Here is a 7,806-nt window from a genome sequence, read left to right as displayed (position 1 = left end):
TAACGGTTTGTTCAGAAATCTACAGTAAAGAGCTATGTTGAAGTGAAAAAATGTCAGGTGAGGTAATGGTTTGTACTTGTTAATAAACAAGTACACATTACACAGGTTCTTCAGCACACCTATTCAAGCTTATATAATAGTAAAGTCCTCCGATTTTAAGCAAGAGCATGTCATACATTTTGCAAGCGTTGTTTATTCGACCATGTAATGCTACTTCAATGCATCCAATCTTTTGACAGAAGACCACTATAATCTGTTGCTTGAGTGACAGCTTTCGGCGCACCTGAAAAAGTAAACAAAAGCCAACAGTTTCTTTTCACGCGTGCAATAAGATAACACATAGGCAAAAGCAGTTTGGCTGACATTCACACAAGTAAGAATGCTTCAGCATTCAGAACGTGCGATAATGAGCAAAATTTATTAAAAATAAGTGGTTTCCTGCCATGCTTATGACTCCTAACGAAATGTGCATTAGTGTGGTATATAGAATAACCCGTCACATTAGCAGATCACTGAAACAAATGTTATTACAGCAAAAATACATTATTTGAGTAATAATAATTACTATAGTACTGTTGCAACATAAGTAATATGCATAAAATCTACTTTTAGAGAGCAAAATCAACAGGTCGAGCTAATTAAATTACTTACAAACTGCTATTCTGTCAGCAAAAGTAAAAATCGTGGTGGCATAGTGGCTTTGGCATTGCACTGCTAAGCCGAATGGCGCAGGATAAAATCCCATGCATAACGGCCACATTTTGATGGCAGCACAGTGCAACAACACCCCCATAAGGTGCATTGGGCACATACCCCCGGTGTTCAAAGTTATTTCAGAGTCCCCCACTACAGTGTCCCTCATAATCATATTGTGCAGAAGGACTTGGTGTTAGGCAAGTTGCTGTTTGCTGAACGACATATTGTAGCACAAAGGCTACAATGCACGGAAGATACACAGATACATGTCACAGGCGCTACTAGCAACTTTATTTGAAGCACAGCGATATACAGTATATGTACTCCTCACAACGCGCAGGCGCACCAGCCATTTCGGGCAGAGCACAGATGGCGATTATCAGGGCTAACACGATCATTTAGGATCTGAAGAAAGGAAGTTCCACATCATGAAACGAACAGAGGTCAACTTTCACAAGCACTGCTTTTTTTCTTTTATGTAAAATATTTGAACAGCTCACTCGCGGTTTTATCTTTAGTTCTGCCCAGGATCTTCCCATCAAGAAATCTCGCACGACAAGGACAGGCTTTACAGTGTGCTGAAAGATGGGCATTCAAGTGTTTCGTCGTGTTGTTAGCATGCTCCATCATTCGATCATTGATGCAGCGGCCAGTTTGTCCTACATAGGACTTTCAACAAGACAGTGGAATTTCATAAACCACTCTGGTGGCACATCGCCAGTAAGGTGCGATGTGTTGTACTTGGCAGCCTACCTTAGATTTGTCCATTATGTGGGGACACAGTTGGGCCAGCCTATTGGGAACAGAGAACACTACAAAAGCGGGCACACTGGTGAATGAGGCCAGAGCTGGTGAGCAGAGTGGCCAAAGACCGCAAGTTGTACCGTATGTGCATACGTTGAGCCACAATTTAAAGAAAGTGGCGAACAGGCATGGAGTGCCTGTAGTGTTGTCATTTCTCAATAGGCTGGCCCAAACGTGTCCCCGCATAATGGGCAGATCTAAGGTAAGCTGCCAAGTACAACACGTAACACCTTATGGGCAATGTGGTGCCGGAGTGGTTTATGAAATCCCACTGCCTAGTGGAAAGTCCTGTGTCGGACAAACTGGCATCAATTATTGAATGAGGGAGCATGCTAAAAACATGACAACAGAGTTGCATGCACATTTGTCAGTGCGCTGTATAGCCTGCCCTTGTCGGGCGAGACTTCATGATGTGAAGATCCCGGGCAAGATAAAGATAAAGATAAAGCAAGATAAAGATAAAGACGTAAAGATAAAATCGCATGTGAGCTACTCAAAGCGTTTTACATAAAAAAGTAGTGCTTGTGTAAGTCAGACCTCTGTTGTTTTGTACGACGCGGAACTTGCTTTCTTTAGATCTTCAAAATGATTGTGTTAGCACGGTTAATCGCCCTCTGTAGTCTGCCCGAAGTGGTTGGTGCACCTGCGCGTTGGGGAGAATATATATACAGTATCCCGTTGTGTTTCGAATAAAGTTATTAGCAGCACTTGTGACATGTTTTTGTGTATCATGTGTGCATTTGTGCCTTTGCCCTACAATATGTTGTTCTGCAATCATATTGCGGTTTTGAGAAATAAAACCCCAAAATTTTATCTAACGCAAATAGTATTGCATAAGGCCGAATGCTTATATAGAATCATCTGACAGCAGCTACATTTAACAAAATTTAATACTTTCTAAAACAAGGAACTTTAAGGTAGTTTGAGCAAAAATCTAATTGTGCCAAAATTACTGCCATTAACTTTTTATGTCCCATTCTGCCTTACTTTCTTTTTAACCAAAATTATAAAGGTAGTGCAGGTGCTCACCACACCTAAAAATTTGGCACCTTTCCTTAACTACATGGTTTTGTTTCAAATGACCGCCCAAGTATGCTTGCGATTGTTAGCCAATGAAATGATTGTCAAACTTCTTGAAATCACGGACTCCTGGACAGGATAACTAGTCACATTGGGCACCCTTTCATCAGTTTTTGTCCACAAAATCAAGCAGGTAAAGACATTACCCTGAGTCTGCAACTCTTATTGCATTCTGTTTGGTAATGATAATTTTATGGTCATTGACCCAAACCAAACCAAAAAAGCTCCCTTTCTGGAGCTGAGACAGGTTCCTGGATTACACCGTGGAAGGTAAGCTCGTGGACCCTTCTCCTGCTTCAGAAAGAGCTTACTGCTGGCACGTTACACGATGCAGCTTACTTTCGTCACTGTTCGGTGAAGTGTCAGTGTTGAAGTTCAGTCTGTTGCGCAGAATCGCAGTTTCAGGTTTAGTGGGCTTGTAGGAAGACAAGCTCAAGATAACTTCCTGGTTTGAACAGGCTGTTTTGGTTATAATACATCAAGCTTTCTTGTGACTGCCCGCGCAGGTGGTCCGTTAGTCTTGCTGTGAAGTTGACACGCAGCTGTATGTCCCAGAAGACCCGAATAATGGTCTGCTCTAGTACACACCCTGCGAAGAATGCTCGAGTTTCCAAGCTCTTGATTTTCTGTCAGCATTCTTGAACTCTTGCTGCCTGTAATTTATTCCCAGCTGGCCAAATTATCTCGAGGCGCCACGGTGACACTACGGATGCTTTTAAGTGTAGACTTTTCCGGATAAGGTTCTTTGCAGGAAAGGTGGCACTTACAGATTTCTATTCTGGACGCGAGTGAGACGAACCAGTAAGTCTTGGTAACAATGTTTTGTACATAAGTTCTGTAAAAGGTATTGTCAAGGGTTCGACGAAAATTAATTTAGCCAGGTAACATGACTATGAAGTTGTGGTGAATGACCAAGTGCTTATCATCGTGTCAGTGACGATAGAAGTTTTCGTGTAATGTTTAACTCCTACAGGTTTACACAAAAGATGTAACCAAGACATGCCGGTTCATTTCACTCACGTATTGAATAGCCATCTGTAACTGCCACCTTTCCTTAAACCACACTTGCAAACCCAGGAGTCTTATCCTGAGAAGTCTTCAATTGAAGACATCACTAGCGTCAGTGCGGGGCCTCAAGATAATTCAGCAAGCCGAGAAGAAATTGCTAACAGTAAAGTAAAAGCATGCCAACAGAAAATGAAGGGCTTGGAAGCCAATGTATTCTGCGCAAAGTGTCAACTACAGTGTCATTGTTCGCGAGATCCCGGATGCGTAACTCCATGCCAACTTCATGCCGATGCTCAGGAAACATCAGGGCAGGCAGTCGCAAGAAATTTAGTGCTCCAAGAAAAATGCGGCCACTCAAACGCATGGAAGTTGTGTTTAACTTGTCTTCTTACAACTACACTGAACCTAAACATTCTGTTTTGGGCAAGGGAACAAACATCAGCACTGGTTCCTTGCCTGACTCTATGAGACTCATCTGCACCGTGAATGGTGCCTTCCTTCCGAAGATGAAGACCGCACCTGCTCTGTCAGTGGGCTGTACAAATTGCAGAAGCACATCCCACAAGCTTGTCTGCCTAGCAAAGAAGCTGTGTGGGGCTCCAAAACGCATATAACCAACGAACGCCAACCCAAACCTCGTCCTTTCACCTCTCGCTTTATATTGCTGTGCAAGCAGTAAAATTGGATGGTGTTAGTAGTGTTTGGTCCTGTCACCTCCTTGCCTTTCCTATTAATTTTGTGCTAAATAAGGCTTTTTCATGGTGAAAGAGTGCTAGTTTAAGGCATAAACCAGCTCCATGGCAGTTTGCAATTAAGGAGTGTAGCCATTTGCTGAAAATAGGTCCACGAAGAACATTTCAAAAAGAGCACTTTAAAAAAAACACTTGTATCTATCACCAAGGCCAACCCTTGTGTCTTCTATCCTAACATATTTCTCAAAACTCAAGCTCAAAACTGATATCCAGGTGCAAGCTCTCCATATCATGTTACCTTGTCAATGATGAAGCCAAGCACGCTCGTGCCTGGATGTTGTGGGACCAACTCAGGTGTGGAGATCGGCACTGATCAGCAACACAGCACAGTCTGCTTACACTTTCTCTGCAGGCCCAGCCATACCTGCATTAATACAAGTGGGCTTAGTGTCACGTGAGTATAATATAAAAAGTGACACCGTGAACAAAGCATTCCTTGTTCGGTGTACATATGAAAAAATGCAGATATTCTCCATACAGCAAGCTTCCCTTCGAGTAACAAATCCTGCACTATAATAAAAATATGATGCATGAGCCATCTATGCGAGAAAATTAAAAAAGATCTTGCCTCCCTCCTCCTCCTTGTGTATAGATAGCAGTCAGATTAAGTAAACTAGGCCAGACAGCCACATAGTGTAAGCAAAGGTGGTCACTTGGTGGGCCAATTATGATACCATAGCACGACATGCATCCTGCAGGCACTGCAATGTTAAAGCACCCATAAGCCTAGCAACATTGCTCAATAGGGCTAACCAATAAGTGTTTCCAGCAGCATAACTCGGCATGTCTACCAGGACGCTTTCATTACACTTTGGCAACTATCCTCCTACGGCTTGAACCCAATTTTTGTCAACAGAAGACAAGCTTTAAGCATCTGCACAAGGGCACATTAAAAAGTACCACAATACCTTCCTACCTAATCCCCCCCTAAAATAACATTGGTAAGTTCAGTACCATGTGTACAACCAACCAAATTGTTCTGCGATCAAGTAAGCATGCCCTTTTCATACACACAAATATCAGCAGCACTACTACTGCCTTATGGGAATTTTGTAGACAAAAACACCAAGCGCAACAGCTGAAGCTTGGGCAAGTTCGTAACAGTTCATTTTGATGGTGTTCATGGCACACACATGCGAAAAGAATAAGCGACAGGCAGACAGTGAAAAAGAACTGTCCTCTTTCACACTCTGTGTATCCCCTAGTTCCCTGGAATGTGTAATGCTTTTTAACTACTTAGAGAAATAAATATAGGAACACAGAATCTGTGCAGGCATGTATGTAAGGAATTAATTGCGGTAATATTTGCAATAACTTGCAATGCCCTTCTGCTTTCGTCGGGCAACTCATAAGAAGACATAAAAGGATATATGTGCCTCAAAACACAGTTCCTAAAAAATACGTCACTATACAGTCAGTAAGAAGCATATCATACATATCCTACTCAAGCCCCCAATTATACTTAACTCAGAGGAGGCTACTTAGGTATATTGATTAAAGTGAAGGTAGGCAATATCGAAACTGGAAGTTATGAATATGGCATCTAAAGCAAAAGTGTTGTACGTTATGCCAAACCTGCCAACCTGTGAACTTTATATTTTGCAAAAATCCTAGACACAATCCTGTGTTGGAAAGTCAGCATGTATTTTCCTAAAGATTTCTCTCAGCACCTACATTGTTCAATAGACACATTATTAACCATTAACTTGGAACAGCAGAAACTGACAACATTGTTTTTAGACCAGTGTGCTTTTTTCAGTGCTTTTGCTGTTGCCGATTTAGCCGGCTTTATGAACTTATCTGAATAAACTCGTCTAATATGGGTTTCATACAGTGCACTTTTCTTCACGATCAAGCCCAATCCGGACCAAATTTCTCGCTTGTGATTGGCTCTATTGCGCAAGCTGCGCGAGGAAGCCAATTGCAGTAGCCAATTTCGATCTGGATCGGGCTTGGTTGTGATCAGAAGTGTATGCGTAACACCGGTATTAAGGAAGTGCACCTCTAGTATACTCGTTAGGGATTTTGCATTGCTAATAAAGCAGCACAAGTGCCATCACAATTTCGTATTTGTTTTACACGCAATTTCACAATCTCATACTACCCCGTTTTTCAAGATTCTTACAACATATTCCCAATAAAATTTAATTCTCATAACTCAATGCAACAATAGTAAAATTTTAGAACAAACCCAAATTCGTAAATCTCACCAAAAAATTCAGGACCGATGGCAGGTACGAATTATACAAACAGAATCTAGAACTCATAAGTGGCAGTGACCGTTTTGTGCACACCTTGTCAAAGCAAGCAGATCAGATTCCTTGTCGGGCTGCTCAGGCTGCATTTTGCCACAGGCTCCCATGTGGTGTAGATATGCCTCCGTCTCACGAAATTGTGGCATCCCGAAACAATAATAAATGTTCAGTTTATTGCAGTCACTGCTGAAGCTACAAACTTGTGATTTAACAACACCGCGTTAAATTGTGAAAAGACCTCATACAGATAACTACATGGTTGTGCAAATATCTCATTCTGACATCACGGGCAGTTATTTAACCTCTCAAATGCACGAAGACATACAGAACACACAACACAAGAAGCACAGGTTGTCGTGACAATCTATAAGCAGAAAAATTTGCATACAAGCTAAAATGTGCTCATGAGTCAGACACAGCAATCCGGTGCCGTCTCGCGCAGATGTTAGCTGTGAAGACAACACGGCAACGTACTTCTAGAAATATATATACGATTTCTTGCTGAGAAATTACGTACGGAAGCAGTGACATTCGCGGCATCAATTTTTGTGCCCGTTCAGACTAAACGATACTCGGCGCTAGTGTACTTGATAACAGAAAGCAAAGAAACAATAGATGAAGCTCTTGGCAACATCCTATACTTGTTTGAGGGTAGTTTTCATAAAACGTTTCGCTGAATGTGTACTACGGAATTAATAACAAACATTAGGAAAGCACTTTTATAATATTTGTCGCTGTACTAATCACCTTGTTCTCCGCATAACAAGGCACACTACACGAACTATAAAAATGCGCCAAGCGCCGGACGTACCTTTCGAGACATACTCGGCAAACGCTCCTTTGTGTCTGGTCCGGCGGCATCGACTGCACGAACGGTCCTTCCTGCATAAACACTGTTAAATTGCGGATGAACTACAGCACGTAATAGTACCATTTCCAACACATTCTTCCGTGCACAGTGAACGGCTGCGAGATCGGCGAGAGTACCAGAGGCTGGTAATGAGCCGGGAACAAAGAGCGCGAATGGACAGCACTACGATGACCAACAACGCCGCACTGCAAGAAAGATACAGCTCGCTAGCAGCCTTACACAGGCCCAGGGGCTAAGCGATCGCTGATGCGCACAAAAAAGAGCACATTTTCTCTCGGCAACGCCTAAATATGATTAAACTACCGCATCGACCGTCCGCAAGGAAAATATTCATGTTGTT

The 7,806-nt window shown here is 42.3% G+C and overlaps 1 long non-coding RNA gene across 1 annotated transcript; it reads right to left on the bottom strand.

Annotated features, from left to right (window-relative positions):
• Positions 1 to 254: 254 nt before the first annotated feature.
• On the bottom strand, positions 255 to 6,847 carry LOC125940282 (uncharacterized). Its single transcript, XR_007463510.1, has 3 exons — positions 6,635 to 6,847; positions 4,579 to 4,704; positions 255 to 283 (listed from the first exon to the last, which is right to left on the bottom strand). It is a non-coding gene; the product is annotated as an uncharacterized LOC125940282 (long non-coding RNA).
• Positions 6,848 to 7,806: the final 959 nt, after the last annotated feature.

Source organism: Dermacentor silvarum, chromosome 9 (assembly GCF_013339745.2).
Source record: "Dermacentor silvarum isolate Dsil-2018 chromosome 9, BIME_Dsil_1.4, whole genome shotgun sequence".
In the NCBI taxonomy this organism is placed as follows: Eukaryota; Metazoa; Arthropoda; class Arachnida; order Ixodida; family Ixodidae; genus Dermacentor; species Dermacentor silvarum.
Note: the sequence above shows the minus strand (reverse complement) of the source record. Positions and strands in the feature narration are given on the sequence as shown.